This window comes from Chiloscyllium punctatum, chromosome 38 (genome assembly GCF_047496795.1).
Source record: "Chiloscyllium punctatum isolate Juve2018m chromosome 38, sChiPun1.3, whole genome shotgun sequence".
Classification (NCBI taxonomy): Eukaryota; Metazoa; Chordata; class Chondrichthyes; order Orectolobiformes; family Hemiscylliidae; genus Chiloscyllium; species Chiloscyllium punctatum.
Window position 1 is genome coordinate 56,397,978 of NC_092776.1, and position 18,433 is coordinate 56,416,410.

Genomic DNA, 18,433 nt, shown 5'->3' on the forward strand with positions numbered 1-18,433 from the left:
AATGTAGCATCAGCAGCAAAGTAAAGTCAGTAGAGTGTAAATATACAGCTCCAAATTATGGAGCATTAAGGCTTTTTTTAAATGTTTAACTAAGTTAATAACTGAATGATCAACTTATCAGTTCTTAACGTATTTAGCATTTGCATCTTGTTGTCTTGACTGAAAATATGTAAAAAGTGTTAGAATAATCTGCTCAGTAAACACAACGTGCAATTTCATGTTAATCACAACATGTAATCACAATGTGATGTTCTTGCATCAGTGAGGTTATTTCAGAAGCTAAACCAAAGAATCATTATGCCAAATAGATATAATTTGTTCATAAGCAAAATGACAGTCTGAATTCTCAGGGACATGATAATTCCTGACAAAGTGTTAAACATACATAGCAAATGAACTGCCCTATGCAAAGTCTGTAGCCTTCCCTTCAGGTTTTTGTATGAACGGCATTGGTTGTCAAATTTTTTTTCTTCATTTAATTGTTGAATATTTACTGTTGTCAGTGCAGCATAATGTGACAAAACCTAATTTTGAAAATTATATTCCCTGCTTTAAATGAAGATTATTAATTATTATGTCACCTGTGTTGCACTTCTTTATCCATTTCCTGCTACTAAAGAGAGTGGAGTTGCATCCAGAAGTGTCAAAGCATTCCACTTCAGTTTCAACCTCAACATTCTTTGCCATAATGATACAGTGTCCTCATAAACATTCGTCTCTGCATTTACTAAGGCAAAAAATGCCACTCTCATCTCGTCAATACCTAATATTTATTCAAATCTCCAGTCACCCAATACTTTATCCAATTTTTTCTCCATTTTTCTTGAAGACATTTTTTGCTCACATAGACTCAAATAACTTTGTCTGCGTGGCCAATCATAACATGCGAGCCTCGAAACTACATCACGAGGTAGCATGACTGGTAACAGCTCTGAAACTGAAATTCACCATGTCCTAAATTTTCAGCTTCGAAAAGCAATTAGAAACTAAACACCTGGGATGCATTTATACAGTGGTGCTGAAACAAATTGTAGCAGTGGCTGAGACTAACCCAGCTTAGAATGGTAGGAGAATTTAATAACAAAATTAAGTAGAAATTATTGTAACTTCACAAAAAGCTTCTGTTATCTAAGACTAATTCCTGGACTCCAGCTATACCCAGAAGCCAGTTCTTAAAGATTTGCTTGTGAAAATATGCAGATGCCATAATGTTCTAACAATTCAGCAAATCGGACAATTTTCATGGTGGGTGATTACATGTTAACATTTGAAGGGGTGGACCCTTCATCACATCTAATGAAACGTGAACTTGCCTATTTTCTCCACAGGTGCTAAGTGACAAGCATTTTCAAATATTTTTAAAAGAATCTTGTTATAAAACTCTCTCTCTTTATCAAAAGGTTTGTTAAGGTTTTAAAAGTATGAAAAGATAGTCAACACAAGTCATATATTAATATATTCACAGAATTATGTAATACATATCTATGTAGACAGTGAAGTAATTTGCAACCTTTCTTTTAATCCTCCCATACATTGCCTAAGTGTAGGATGGAGAGGATAATTATGACAGTGAAACATGACCCTGCCTTCACCCAACATACACTTAAAAGTTGCTACAGTCCTACTGGACCATAAGGCTGCTCGCTTGAAAGTCCAGCCAGTACATGAAAAGCCATACCACAATCAGACACAGTGATGTAACAATCTTGCAATCTTTTAAGAATCCTTCACAGCTGCCTAACCATCAGATGTTTATACTTTATAAGAATTTGTGCTAAAAATGATAACCCTCTGAGCTGTATAGCAAATCAACTGTAAACATTTCATAAAGGAGTGTAACAGAATGTAAAGAAATGTTGATGGACTTCAAACGTAATTGAGGTATCCAGTGCCTGTACAACTCAACAGACATATCAAATGTCTAAGGAAAATCCCAGGCTACCAGCTTAGAAAGTTTTAAATCATGTATAGTGTGATTGTCCAAATGCAAAGTGAGACTAAACAGTAAACACTATACTGAAATACAATAAAGGTGGTCATTGGTAAAACAACGAAGAAATTGTTTCCAACCTATAAATACATGAAGCTAACACAGCTGCGAAGTTGAACAACTGGGACGAGTTTGAACCTGTCTACACACAGTTCTATTAATAAATAAGATCTTATTGGAGTCCTACCCAGAATGCATCTCTGCTGCAACGTTTAGCCAGCCAGACACCCAGATTTGCAAGACTTCTGCATTCTTTGCAGCCTACATGATACTCTAACTACGGAAATGTCTACAACAACTGTATCCTGTTTTGGGCTTGGTGCAATACCACATTCCATTCACATGAAAACAGATGAGCCCTGACTGAAAAGACTTCCATATTTAAAATCAGATGCTTTAATCAAATGACAACATGGATTTATTTGCAATCTTACTGACCAGCATGTTAAATAAACGTTGTTACTTTGAGTTAAATAATTTACATGTACATTAGAAATCCACACGTTTGAAAACTTGATTAAAAACTCATTAAAACCTATTCCCTAAATAACCTTTTACTCCACGATTAGCAAATATAATTTTATAAAAAGCAGTTACAAAATTATCTTTGTTGTACACTGATAATGAATATTCATCAATGCTGGGTAGATCACCTATTGATAGAAATTTTAAAAATGCATTTCCATTGCAACTTCATCGACAAGTCTCGTCACAGCAATCCAGTCTCATTATGCAGACATGTTGGAATGTCAAAGTCCAGCTGCCCACCCATTCAGTCAGCACATGCAAGAAAGCTAGGTTACGCTTCAACAGCTTAAGCGAGTATCTAGAATTGTACTTTGTAACCTTCCATCAACACTCATTTGAAATATCTGCCTGTTTTTATTTTATTTCACATTTCATGAATAATTCGAGTTTGTTCTGTTGTGAGCACAATCCCACTGACGCACTGTTGAAACAAATCAGCCTCACCGAGGCAAAATTTTGTTCAGCGCGGTTTCAAATAAAGACTGCTGGACTTAACGTTACCCACCTAACGATCCACTCCAATCCCTGCAACGCAGGGATAAACCCCGCAAATTTTGTCTGCCGGAATTCCTCACGTTTCTGCAGCCAATATACACTCAACTGTCCACGATCACACAGGCCGATTTTCAGGCTACGGATGATAGACTTCCGATCAGAACATGTTCATTCGCGGGGTCAGTGACCCATTTCTGATCAAAGAGAATCGAAAAAAAGTTGAAGGCGGCACGTTACACTGCAGCCATTCGGTCGTGAACAATCTCAACATACTGAAACTTAAATTCTATGTTGAAAAAAAAACAAATCTTGGGAAAAGCTATCATCAATACCTCAGTTCTATCTTTCTCTCCCACACGGCTGAATGCGTAGTGTGCAGAGGCGGATCACTGATCTCCCTTTGTCATCATTACGTACTGTTAACGAATGAGAAACCCCGCAAATGCTACTCTCACTGTAAAGATCTAGGTCACGAACGTTGCACTGTGATTGGCTGTCTAGTCAGCTGTCCAAAACAGATAAGCGTAAACTAGCAACAGAAATTAACCAGTCTGTTGTGAGCCATGAGCAGGACTGAACACGACTAAAAATAGTTTGGTCAAAATCGACTGCACATGGACACGAGCAACTCTCCTTGTACTAACAGCTCGAACAAAGCGGAAAAGGGCGGTGCTTCGAAATAAATCCAAGTCACAGGTGGCAATAGTCACATCCAGCATGAGTCATGTAACTGATTACTCATTGTCTAACTGGAGACTTTCAGAGAGATGCGTTCCTTACTGCAGCAGACAAAAAGCAGATTCATATCAGCGGTGACGGTTTTCGATTGGTTTCCTTGCAAGCAACAGCCGAATGTATCACTTTCCAGAGTTTTCCCAAAAGGGTCACATTTTCCCCTCAGATATTACCAGACTTACTCCCTTTTGTTTCAGACTTTAAGGGTTTTGTTTTCACAAATTATTGATATACTCAGTGGTGGCGGCAGGGAGGGGGTCTTCCAAATAATGCTATCACACACCAGGAAATCCCAATGGATGTCACTCTACACTTGGTTTTATCTTAATCCACTGGCAACTTTTAAGGCCGAGACCTTACAGAATCGTATAATTCCACAGCGCACGAGGCGGCTATTCGGCCTACTGTGCCTGCACTGACTTTCCAAATTAGCTCACCTAAAGCTGTTTTCCCAAACTCCATCTTTCATTAACCCTTGCACAGTGTACTTTTCCAGATGACCTATTCTTTATTGAATACATCTACTAAAATTGCCTCGATCACACTCTCAGTACATTCCAAAACTTGACCACTCAGTGAAAAGGTTTTGATCATTTTTGATTTCTTGTACCAATTATTTTTATTGTGCCCCTACATTCTCCATCCTTCAATAAGTGCCAATAGTTTCTCCTCATCTTCTCTGTCCAGATGCCTCATAATTACGAATTCCTCCATCATAACTCAGCTGTCTTTATTTCTCCACTTTGTCGTCATATCTCAAGTTCCTCATCTCTGCAACCATCCTTATTAATCTCATCTGCACCATCACCTGTGCCTTCGCATCTTTGCTCAAGTGCAGTGCCCAGAACTGGATGTAATACTCCAGCTGAAGTGAACCAGTGTCTTGCACAAATTAATAATAACTACTGAGAATGCAGTTAATAAAGCATTCAAAATGTGTCTTATTATTTTCAATGACTTATGCACGTATCTATACAGGTCCTCTTTCTGTGTCCCATTCAGAGTTGGAGCCTAGATATTGTCTTTCCATGATAGACGTCAGAGTTGATAGATAAGAAGCTAGAAGAGCACAACAGGTCAGACAGCATCCGAGGAGCAGGAAAATCAATGTTTCGACTGAAACTCTTCCAGTTTCATATCTATCAACTCTGACTTCCAGCATCTGCAGTTTTTACTGTCTCCTAGTCACTGAAAACCAATACTGCAAAATCTCTTCTAAGGATGCTACATTGAAGAAGTTTTCCTCCTCCTTCCAAAGAGAGCTCAGCGATTCTCTCTACCACTGCAACCCCCAGATTACTTCCTCTACGCTGAAGCAATCTCACTACTACAGCCATATCTCCTTCAGTGCCTGTCTATACAGCTGACTCATTCCCCATGGACTCCAAATAACTTCCAGACCTTCACAACTTGAACCCAACCGTGACAACCGCTATCCACAGAACTTCTAGTGCCTCCAGAAATGATTCTCCCTGAGGATTCTCAGCTCCATGCTCTCTGCCATGAGGTGACATCTTCTCTCCCTCAGTCACCCTTGCTCCAGCTCAGGGCCTCTCTCTCCCGGACCTGCAGAGGACCTCTACTGTTATTTATTCTCCAAAAGATCCACACCCTTAACAAACGCTTTTTCTTCTGACAAAGAGTTCCACCCAAAACATTGACTTTCCGACTCCTTGGATGCTGTCTGACCTGCTGTGCTCTTCCAAATTCATATCTATCGACTATTATCTTTCCATGTTCTTTGACCAAAATGAATTACATCATGTTTTTCTGCATTAAACATCATGTGCTTCCTATCTGCCCATCCAACCAAATAATTCATGTCCTTATAAGGTGAAAGATTAAGCTCCTCACAGTTCTATGATTATAACTTAGGTTAACCAAACTCCTTTTGGGGTTCTCAGTGAGTAAAGTAACAATAATTGTTGTCATTGCATGTTATAGCCTACTGTAAATAATTGACAGATATTTAGCAATAAAATACTTAAAATAAAACACAAAACAGTTGGTCTGCCACCAAATGTTGAGACAGATAAGGTAAAAGAAGGTAACATTTTGTGCAACTGAATATCAAAGATATTATTCCAATACTGTATATTATTTGTGGTTGTATAATTTCAGCATTTGCAATGCTTGTTGATTTGTCATGAAATTGTACTTGCAGAGTTGTACTTGTTCATCAGTGTGTGGAACATAAACTAGAATTTAGAATCTAGAATGGAAGGAAGGAAAAAAACGTATTCAGTTTCAAGTGAAAACTGATGCTCATACTGTATTCACTTCTGATGATCCAGCATAACCTGACCTTTTTTAAATGGACATCTGGTCCATGCTGAAAAATGAACAAGAGATTGTGTGACAGTAGTTCCATACCATAAAAATTAATACAAAATGTTCTTTGTCTGTCTGCCACTACCAGCTCCATGAGATCAAGAGCCCACAGTATCCCATATTAACAAACAATCCATGACCTTCAATTACAAATTTGGCAAACTGCCAAGAAATGGTTATAACTGCGGTGAATAATAAAATTCTGCTTTATTAACACAAGCAAATGCGTCTATAAGCAGGAAATCCATTATCTGCCATAATTATTAAATTAATTCATACATTAAGATAAATTATTGTTCATTCTAATCAAATGTATCATTATCAGTTAACTTGACTAATACATTCCACAGCTGTTCTGTTGTAAAGCTATTGCTACATCAGGAAATTTGTCTGAATCCAATGCAGTATAGTTTCACAGCCAATGAAGTATTCTTGAAGTGTAATCATTGTTGCAATGCAGAAAACAGGGCAGCAAACCTGCCCATAAACAATGTGATAATGACCAGATGATCTGTTTGTGTTGTCGATTGCAGACTAAATATTGGCCAGGACACCAGGGCTTGAAATAGTAGCACACAGTCTTTGACTTCTAGCACAAGACAGCACTCAAACAGTGCAGTGCTGTCTCAGTATGACCCTAGAATAACAACCTTCATTTCTGTGCTCAAGACTCTGGAAAGTACCTTACATCCAAAAGGTTTTGACTTCAAGATGACAGTGCAACTAAGTGAGCCACAGCTGACACAGCATTCAATAGTTTAAAATGAAAATGCTTAAATATATTTGGAAGATTATCAGCTCTTATGAAATACAACAATAGATGGATAACAATTGGAAGGGAAGATGTTTCAGAGTATTCTGCAATAGTGCTGAGGCAAATATGAAATGTTGCAAATGTGATGAAATATTAAAATGAATCTAAAAGAAAAAAGGTTGATGAAGATAAGAGCTTTTATTAAGTATTTTAAACACAATCTTCTCAATCTTTTGGATGCTATTCATCAGCTGTGATGTGGAGCTACCTGATGAAGAAGCAGCACTCTGAAAGCTAGTGTTTACAAATAAACCTGTTGGACTATAACCTGGTGTTGTGTGATTTTTTACTAAATTCATCAGCTGGACATTTCCAGGATATGTGTGACACGCAGAGAGAGGACAAGGGGAAATGATATTTCTCCCATTCATGCTGGCATATCTCTAGCCAGGATATGAAAGTAGTTCTGAAAATATCATTGCTTGCCTTGTTTTATGATAATTTGTTCTTTTAAAAACATCATGCCAAAAAGCATATGTCACCAATATATTGTGCTCAAAATAACTTGTCGAAAAATGTCATTTTCAAGGTTCACAGACTGGACCAACCCATAAAAAACAACCAATGAAAATATATCAACAAGGATTACTAACTTCAAGAAGGAAGGTAAAAGTAAAATAATTATGCTGATACAAACACTGTTGGGCCAATATTTTTATATTTCCCCCCTTCCATTAAAATATTTCCATTCATGTCTAAAACTGCTCAAAATATAGTGAAAATGTTGAAAAAAATCTTTCAACTGTAAGCAGCTTTCAATCTCATGTATGACTGAATTAATTCTCATAGGGGAAGTTACATTATGCCTTCCAGTTGTTGCTTAGTTGAAAATTCCACTTGTGCATAATTATTTTAGAGATGTATGTTATCTCATCGAATTACAGAATTAGAAGAGGCGCTTCAGCTCATCAAGTCTGTACCGCTAAAAATACGCTAACAACTACACAAATCCCACTTCCCTGCACTTAACGCAGAGTCTTAAATGTTATGACATCTCATGTGTTAATTCAAGTACTTTCTAAGGATTGTGCGGTTTAATCTGAGGCAGTGTGATCCACACACAACCACCCTCTGGGTGAAAAGGTTTTCCCTCAAGACCCCCTAAATCTCTTGGTTTTCAGTTTAAAATTATGCTCCCTTGTTATTGACTAAGAGAAACAGCTGTTTTCTATTTACACTGTCCATGCCTCTCATCTTCTTATCCACCTCCAGTCAGGTCCCTCACGACTTTCTCTGCCCCAAAGAAAACAACTTGAACTTGTCGAACCTCTTGATTGCTGAAATGTTCCATCCCAGACATCATCATTTGCAACCACTCCAATGCAATCACATCCTTCCTACAGTGTGGTGACCAGAAGTGTACACAGTACTTCGGCTGTGGCCAAACTAATGTGCTGTACAAGATGCAAATGACCTCATTGATGTTATAATCTATGTCACGACTGATAAAGGCAACCATCCCGCATGCCTTTTTAAACTATACTATTAACCTGTCCTGCCACCTTTTCAATTTGTTTCCTAGAAACTACCATCAAATATCAGAAAGAAACTAAAACTTCGCCAGCAATGCATCAACCTGTTACTGCAGTGAAATTGATGGAAAATTGTCCCCATTTTGAAAATTAATTTTTTTCAAGGAAATCTTGGAAGTCTTCTCCAATTAAATGGGTAAATGATCAGAAAGGAAGAGCACAAATACTATTAATATCAGAACATGTTAAGTTTTCTTTCTCAATTCATGAAAGTAATGAGAACAATGAACAATTTTTAAAAATATTGTTTTTTAACTGATTTACTCATTTACAGTTCTGCAGTTATAAATGAGAAGGTGAACCATGGAAAAGTGAACAGAAGCGGCCAGTCGTGAAATATTGCACATCTCCCCACGTCTGTATTGTAGGAAACTACAATCAGGACAACAGCATTTAGCAAAATGTAGAATTTGTTGCAGTTTCTTTCCTTCAGGTTTGTTGCGATAAAGTTTACAGAAAAACAGTTCTTTGAATCAGCTGTTGGACGTTGATTGATGTACTGGCAAAGATCCAACACAGCCTTGCCTGCAATGGAGCATGACCAAAGTCAAATATTAATTGTAACAAGGATCTGGATTGTTACTGAACAGTTAACCTTTAGTCAGCAAAAGACCAAAGCTGCAACTGTCAGAAACCATGTGTTAGTCTTAACATATTTGATCTAAATAGCAAAATTAACTACTTCAGCAGCTGACTGCTTGTTACCAATAATAAGACATGATTTATGTATTCTAATCATATAGGGAAAATATCTCAACCAATCAACTCCCATATTCCTGGGCTAACTAGTTTGATTTTGCACAGTTCACACACTACAGCATTATAAGAAACATTATTCATGATAAACTAGTCAAACATCGTAAATTAATACCACAATATTAATCTTAAACTATTAAATTAAACCAAAATATAATTGAACACATGCTTCCAAAAGATATAGGAGAACTCAGCCAGTCAACCCATTGAATCTGTTCCACTAATGAGATAATGGCTTTTCTAGTATCCTTACCTCAACTTTTCAGCTTTATCCCCTCATAACCCTTGTTTCCCTGAAAGATTAAAAATCTATCTCAACCTTGAAATACTTATTGACCCAGTCTCTCAGTAAATAATTCCACAAATTCTCTACCCCCAGACAAAGAAAGACCTCATCTTGGTAATAACTGGGCAACCCCTTACTGAGAGATTATGCTTCCTGATCCTGGACTCTCCCACAAGTGGAAACAACCTCTCCCGAACTACCCTGTCAAAGAGCCAAAGAATCTTGTCTCTCAAAGAAACTTACCTTCAACAATGTCATCTCTCATTCTTATAAACTCCATAAGTACAGGCCCAAACCACTCAACCTCTCCTCATAAGAAAATCCCTTCACACACATGAACAACTCTGAATCATCTCTGGTTTGCCTCCAATAACAATATATCTTTCCTTGTGTAAGGGGACTAAAACTGTTAAAGTGCTCTAGCTGTAGTCTAATGAATCTCTTTTATAGTTTTAATAAGGCTTCACTATTTCATACTCCATTCCCTTTGAAATAAAGACTAACTTTCAATTTGCGTTCCCTATTATCCACTGAACTTGGTTGACAGCTTTTGTAATTTGTGCAAAAGGACTCCCAAATCCCTCTGTGCCACAGCTTTCTGTAGTCCTTCTCTGCTTTGACAATATTCAGCTCCTCTCGCCTTCCTGCCAAAGTACATAACCTCACATTTTCCCACATTACAGTTTGTTTTTTTTTTGCCCATTTCCTTTGCGATCTGGATCCCTTTGAAAACTGTCATCCTCACCACTTAGCCTCCCACCTATTTTTGTCTTATCTGCAAACTTGGCAATAATCTAAGTTTATATTAACTTCTTCCCCTTGAATAGTTACCAATCTCATGTATACTTTATCAGTTAAAATAATGATCACGCATCTGCTATTACATTCTTATGACCCACAATATGTACGATTTGTAAATTAACTCTGTAAAACAAGACTCCAATGAAATAGTCTCATATCCTTGTCTTTAAAGCGTTCCAAGAATGCAAGCGGATTGTGATCTGTGTACACAGCTGTCTCCAACACATTGTCGATGACATAAACATTAAAATGTTGTAAGGCCAGTACCAAATTCAATAGTTCTTTTTCGATTGCAGAGTATTTTCTCTGGTGGGTGTTGAGTTTCTTTGAAAAGTAACCAACTGGCAGTTCAATTCCATTATCATCTTCTTGTAGCAATACAGCTCCAACTCCTATGTCACTAGCATCGATGGCAACTTTGAAAGGTTTCAAAAAGTTTGGTGTAGCTAAAACTGGTGCAATAGATAATATCGCTTTTAAATTGTCAAATGCACCCTGGCATTGTTCTGTCCATTGAAATTTTGTGTTCTTCTTCAGCAAATCTGTTGATGGTGCCACTACGCTGCTGAAGTTTGAACATACTTCTGATACAATGAGCTTAGTTCCAAAGGTCGAAGCACCTCTTTCTTCGAGGTTGGTCATGGAAATTCCTTGATCCTTCGTCTTTGCATTCCTTGGAGTCAACCTTCCATGACTGATGTTGTGTCCCAAGAATGTCACCTCTACTTTCGCAAATTCAGTTTTGTTTAGGTTTATGACCAGTTTTGTTCTCTTAATTGGTCAAAGAGGTCTGCCAACTGTGCCATGTGATCTTCCCAGGATTCACTAAAGATCACTACATCCTACAAATAGACTGCACAGTTTGTTAAACCAGTCACAACTCTGTTCATGGGTCTTTGGAATGTGGCGGGTGCGTTTTTCATTCCAAAGGGCATCACTTCGAATTCATATAGCCCATTTGGGGTTACAAACGCAGAAATTTCTTTCATCTTCTCTGATAAAGGTATCTGCCAATAACCACGCAGTAAGTCCAACTTTATGATGTAACTGGCTTGTCCCACTTTCTCGATACAGTCCTCCAATCTCAGTATTGGTATGAGTCTGATTTTATTATGGTGTTGGCCTTCCAATAATCCACGCAAAATTGTTGAGTCCGTCAGGTTTAGGAACTAAGATGATTGGAGAACTCCACTTGTTCTGACTTGGTTCAATGATATCTTCGTTGATCATGGCCTCCACTTCTCTCTGGACCTGCCTGGATTTGAAAGGATTAAGCCGATAGAGGTGTTGTTTTATTGGACCTGTATTCCCTATGTCTACCTCATGCACAATAGCATTAGTCACCCCCATCTTATTCCTACATATGTCTTCATACTGCTGTAACAAACCTTTCAACTGTGTTCTTTGCTCCTGAGACAGATAATTGTTTGGGGGTCACGTTCGTGATTTGAACAGGTTTAGACAGATCCAGTCTGAGATTTGAACAGATTTGGGGTGCAAGAAAAAAAGCCCAATAAATTTAAACACTTGCTGGTTAGTGTCCTAGATCTTTAAAATAAAACATAGGCAAGACAATTTGTTTAATATAACCAACCACAAGTAACTGAAATTAAAAGTGAGAGAAATGGCTCTTAAAGTTACTAATGAGGTTCTGGGGTTTGAAGATGATTCCCAAATTTGCCAAGGAAGTTTACAAAGAAAAGACTACACTCATAGAATTAGCAAAGAGGTTAGAATTGGGTTTAACCAAGAACAAAAGTAAAGCAGAAATTGTAAGGGATTATTCAAACACTTAGATATGCCAGCAAAATAGACAAGTGCAGTAGAGTTAGAATAACTTAAATTACCTTTGATGAAAATGGAATTAGAAGATAAAGAGAAAAGAAAAAGGAAAAAGAGAGAGACAGTTCTTATTTGAGCAAAGAGAGACAGAAAGTGAGAGAGAGGGAGGAAAAGAAAGAAGATTCTTAGCTGAGCAATTCCATTGTGCATTTTGAAAGTCTCACAACTTATCTTGTAAAAGGTTTCAAACTGACGAGATGATTTACAAGTCATGTATTTATATATACACACATACATACATACATATATACACACACAATCAATCTTTTACAAAAAAAACTGCAATACCTCAAGAGTCAATTTTATGCTTTACTAAGCACAGGACATCAATAGTGAGGAATGAAATGCTACTACTTCTGCCAATTTCAACATCAAACAATTTTTATCAACAAAAATCTCTTAACTGATCTGAATACAGCAAATTAACAACAATCTCAGAAGCATAAACTAGTATGAACCAAGTCTGACTTTATCATTTCAGGAGGATTTACACATAGAATTTAAGGACCAACTGATAAATCTATGTCCTTTAACTCCCACAGGAAGAGCATGACACTTTAGCTTTGCCTGGATTGAACTGCATGTTCCAAATTTGAAACAAGTGTCCTAATATACTGTGTTGAATATTAATAGGCTGAGAGTCAGTTAACTGCACTTACTGATGCTGCACAGTGGACATTCATGCCAATTTCTATTTGAATGAGCAATCTAGGTGTACACTACATGGCGCTCATAGCATTTTTACCAAAGACACAAAAAAAAATCAATTTTTTTCTTCATGAGACGTGGGCATTGCTGGCTTGCCAGCATTTATTGCCCATCCCACACTATCCTTCTAGAACTGCTGCAATCCATATGCTCTGGGTTCACCCACAATGCTGTTAGGGAGGAAATTCCAAGATTTTGACCCAGCGTCAGTGAAGGAACAACACTATATTTCTGAGTCAGGATGGTGATTAGTCTGGGGCAGTATTTACAGGTGGTGGTATTCCCATGTATCTGCTGTCCTCTTCCTTTGAAGTGGAAGTCGTCATGGGTTTTGAAGTTGCTGTCTAAGGAGCTTTGGTAAATGTCTGCAGTGCAACTTGTAGGTAGCACACACTGTTGCTACTGAGTATTGGAGGAGGAGGGAGTGGATGTTTGTTGATATAGTGCCAATTAAGCAGACTGCTTTATCCTGGATAGTGTCAGACTTCTTGAGTATTGTTATAGCTGAACGATCCAGCAATTGGGGGTATTCCATCATAGAGTCATAGAGATGTACAGCATGGAAACAAACCTTTCGGTCCAACCTGGCCATGCCAACCAGATATCCCAATCAATCTAGTCCCACCTGCCAGCACCCTTCCTATTTATATACCCATCCAAATGCCTCTTAAATGTTGCAATTGTACTAGCCTCCACCATTTCCTCTGGCAGCTCATTCCATACACGTACCACCCTCTGTGTGAAAAAGTTGCCCCTTAGGTCTCTTTTATATCTTTCCCCTCTCACCCTAAACCTATGCCCTCTAGTTCTGGATTCACCGATCCCAGGGAAAAGACTTTGCCTATTTATCCTATCCATGCCCCTCTATAAGGTCACCCCTCAGCCTCCGACGCTCCAGAGAAAACAGCCCCAGCCTGTTCAGCCTCACCCTGTAGCACAAATCCTCCAACCCTGGCAACATCCTTGTAAATCTTTTCTGAACCCTTTCAAGTTTCACAACATCTTTTCGATAGGAAGGAGACCAGAATTGCACGCAATATTCCAACAGTGGCCTAACCAATGTCCTGTACAGCTGCAACATGACCTCCCAACTCCTGGACTCAATAATCTGACCAATAAAGGAAAGCATACCAAACGCCTTCTTCACTATCCTGTCGACCTGCGACTCCACTTTCAAGGAGCTATGAACCTGCACTCCAAGGTCTCTTTGTTCAGCAACACTCCCTAGGACCTTACCGTTAAGGGTATAAGTCCTGCTAAGATTTGCTTTCCCAAAATGCAGCACCTCGTATTCATCTGAATTAAACTCCATCTGCCACTTCTCAGCCCATTGGCCTATCTGGTCCAAATCCTGTTGTAATCTGAGGTAACGCTCTTCGCTATCCACTACACCTCCAATTTTGGTGTCATCTGCAAACTTACTAACTGTACCTCTTATGCTTGCATCCAAATCATTTATGTAAATGACGAAAAGTAGAGGACCCAGCACCGATCCTTGTGGCACTCCACTGGTCACAGGCCTCCAGTCTGAAAAACTACCCTCCATTACCACCCTCTGTCTTCTACCTTTGAGTCAGTTCTGTATCCAAATAGCTAGTTCTCCATGTGATCTAACCTTGCTAATCAGTCTCCCATGGGGAACCTTGTTAAATGCCTTACTGAAGTCCATATAGATCACATCTACTGCTCTGCCCTCATCAATCTTCTTTGTTACTTGTTCAAAAAACTCAATCAAGTTTGTGAGTCATGATTTCCCACGTACAAAACCATGTTGACTATCCCTAATCAGTCCTTGCCTTTCCAAATACATGTATATCCTGTCCCTCAGGATTCCCTCCAACAACTTGCCCACCACCGAGGTCAGGCTCATCGGTCTATAGTTCCCTGGCTTGTCCTTACCGCCCTTCTTAAACAGTGGCACCACATTTGCCAACCTCCAGTCTTCCGGCACCTTACCTGTGACTATCGATGATACAAATATCTCAGCAAGAGGCCCACATTCACTTCTTTAGCTTCCCACAGAGTTCTCGGGTACGCCTGATCAGGTCCTGGGGATTTATCCACCTTTAACCATTTCAAGACATCCAGCACTACCTCCTCTGTAATATGGAGATTTTGCAAGGTGTCACCATCTATTTCCCTACTTCCTATACCTTCCATATCCTTTTCCACAGTAAATACTGATGCAAAATATTCATTTAGTATCTCCCCCATTTTCTGTGGCTCCACACAAAGGCTGCCTTGCTGAACTTTGAGGGGTGAAAATGTGTTGCTGGAAAAGCGCAGCAGGTCGGGCAGCATCAAAGGAACAGGAGAATCGACATTCGGGCATAAGCCTGAAGAAAGGCTTATGCCCAAAACGTCGATTCTCCTGTTCCTATGATGCTGCCTGACCTGCTGCGCTTTTCCAGCAACACATTTTTAAGGTCTATAATACAATCCCAATAAGGTGATCATCCCTTTCTTATTTCTCAGTTCCACCCAAATAACTTCCCTGGATGTATTTCCAGGAATATCCTCCCTCAGCACAGCTGTAATGCTATCCCTTACCAAAAATGCCACTCGCCCTCCTCTCTTGCCTCCCTTTATATTCTTCCTGTAGCATTTGAATCCTGGAACATTAAGCTGCCAGTCCTGCCCATCCCTGAGCCATGTTTCTGTAATTGCTATGATATCCCAGTCCCATGTTCCTAACCATGCCCTGAATTCATCTGCCTTCCCTGTTAGGCCCCTTGCATTGAAATAAATGCTGTTTTTAGTCCTACCTTGTCCCTGCCTGCCCTGACTGTTTGACTCACTTTTGTTCTCAACTGTATCAGTCTCAGATTGATCTTTTTCCTCACTATCTCCCTGGGTTGCCCCCACCCCCCCCGCCCCACCTTACTAACTTAAATCCTCACAAGCAGTTCTAACAAATTTCTCTGCCAGTATATTAGTCCCCTTCCAATTTAGGTGCAATCCGTCCTTCTTGTACAGGTCACTTCTATCCCAAAGAGATTCCAATGATCAAAAATGAGAATCCTTCTCCCATACACCAGCTCCTCAGCCATGTATTCATCTGCTCTATTCTCCTATTCCTGCCCTCACTCGCTCGTAGCACTGGGAGTAATTACTACCCTTGAGGACCTCCTTTTTAAATTTCTGTCTAACTCTCTAATCTCCCTTCAGAATCTCAACCTTTTCCCTTCCTATATCGTCGGCTCCAATGTGGACAATGACCTCTTGCTGGTCCCTCTCCCCCATGAGAACATTCTGCACCCTCTACGAAACATCCTTGATTCTGGCACGAGGGAAATAATATACCATTCTGCTTTTTCTCTGCTGGCCACAGAAATGTCTCTGTGCCTCGGACTACAGATTCCCCTAACACAATTGATCTCTTGGAAGCCAACGTACTCCCCATTGCATTAGAGCCAGTCTCAATACCAGAAACTTGGCTGTTCGTGCTATGTTCCCCCGAGAATCCATCACGCCCTACATTTTCCAAAACAGCATACCTGTTTGAAATGGGTATATCCACAAAAGACTCCTGCCTTAGGTGCCTCCCTCTCTTACCCTTCCTGGAGTTAACGCATCTATGTGACTGTATCTGAGACTTTCCCCCCCTTCCTATCAGTGCCATCCATCACATACTGTTACTGTTGCAAATTCCTCATCACTTCTATCTGTCTCTCCAATCGATCCACTTGATCTGATAAGATTCGCATCCAACAGCATTCATGGCACATATAATCTGCAGTCACCATCTTTGAACTCCCACATCTGACAAGACGTATTTCTCACTGCAAAAGGCCATTTTTGCTCCTTCACAATCTACAGACCCAGAAAATAACACCATCTTATTCCTCTACAAAACAGTGCACCAGGTTAAATTAATAGCTACGGCTTATATTTTAAGTTTAATCAAAAGGCTTATCTCCAAAAAACATATAATCAAGAAAGAACCCACTGTACTCACTAATACAGCCTTTCTCTTGGACAGACTTAAACAACAATTAACTTATCTGATTCTGTGTTGTGAACTTCGCCCAAACTGGTTCCTCCAAGATTAGTTATGAAATTCACTGTTTGCTAATTTTCCCAGATGCACTCCGATGTCCAGTGACACATGAATTCAAAAACAGCAAAGGCACTAACTGTGCAGGTTCTCTCACTCTCTTTCTCCTGCACTGTCCTCATCGTGTGCTTCCTTTGTCTGTCATTCTCCCTTTTAAAACTGCTGTTATTTTGACTTTTTTATTCCAAAGTTCCAAAACAATGCAACAGCATATAAGACAATAATTGCTGCTCCAGATTTCTGACTTATCCCATGTAGATGATGGATGGGCTTTGGGGAGTCAGGTGATCAGTTATTCACTGCAGTATTCCTAAACTCTGACCTGCTTTTGTAGCCACTGTGTTCATAAGGTGATTCCAGTTGAGTTTCTGGTCAATGGTAACCTGAAGGATATTGATATTGGGGGATTCAGTGATGGTTACACCATTGAACATCAAGGGGTGGTGGTTTAATTATCTCTTACTGGAGATAGTCGTTGCCTGACATTGTCTGGTGCAAATGTCAGCTCAAGCCTGGATATTGTCCAGATCTCGTTGCATTTAAACATGAACAGCTTCAGAAACTGAGGAGTCACAAATGATAAAGACATTGTGAAATCATCGGTGAACACCCCCACTTCTGACCTTCTAATGGAAAGAAGTTAATTGATGAAAACTTGAAGATGGTTAGGCCTAGGATACTGAGGAACTTCTGCAGAGATGTCCTGAAGCTGATAACTGACCTCCAATAATCACAATTTTCCTATGTGCCAGGTACAACTCCAGTGTAAATAATTTGCCCCCGATACCCATTGTTCCAGGGTTCCTGGGTTCCTTGATGCTGCAGTCAGTTGAATTTGGGCTTGATAACAAGGGTTATCACTTCAACTTTATCTTTGTCTTTCCACTTATCTTCTTCCACTTCAGGTCTTTGTCAATGTTTGAGACTATAATGAGGTCAGGTGGCCTTGCTGGAACCCAAATTGAATGTCACTGAGTGAGTTATTTCTGAGCAGTGCAACTAACAGCACTGTTCCTGATACCTTCTATCACTTTACTTATGATGGACAGTAGACCGATGGGGTAGTAATTAACCACGTTGGATTTGTTCAGCTTTTGGCATACTATACATACCTGAGCAATTTTCCACACTGTTGGGTGGATGCCAGTGTTGTAACTATACTGGAATTGCTAGGCATTCACATTGCTGGAGAGGTGTGGAGGAGGTCAAGATGGATTATCCCACTTGGCACTTCTGGCTGAAGATTGCAGTGAATGCTTCAGCCTTATCTTTTGCATTGATGCACTGGGCTCTTCTATCCTTCAGGATGGACATATTTGCACACCGTCCTCCCCTAGTGAGTTAATTATCTACTACTATTCATAACTGGATGTGCAGGACTAGAGGCTAGATGTGTTGGTTGTGCTCTCAGATAGCTCTGTTGAACACTTGCCGCTTATGCTGTTTGGCATGCAAGTGGTCCTGTCTCGTAATTTCACCAGGTTGACACCTCATTTTTAGGTATGCCTAGTGCTGCTCCTGCACTCTCCACTGAACCAGGATTGATCCCCTGGCTTGA

The 18,433-nt window shown here is 39.5% G+C and overlaps 1 protein-coding gene across 7 annotated transcripts in view; it reads right to left on the reverse strand.

The window, feature by feature from the left end:
• Window positions 1-18,433, reverse strand: part of jmjd1cb (jumonji domain containing 1Cb) — a 355,381-nt gene that overhangs the window by 102,911 nt on the left and 234,037 nt on the right. For 3 of the 7 annotated variants that reach the window (XM_072557948.1, XM_072557944.1, XM_072557945.1), the window contains exon 1: window positions 3,024-3,339. The exons of 2 other annotated variants lie outside the window; for them this stretch is intronic. The gene's annotated coding sequence lies outside the window, so the exon portion shown is untranslated. 2 more of the 7 variants (XM_072557947.1, XM_072557949.1) reach the window with 2 other exon arrangements.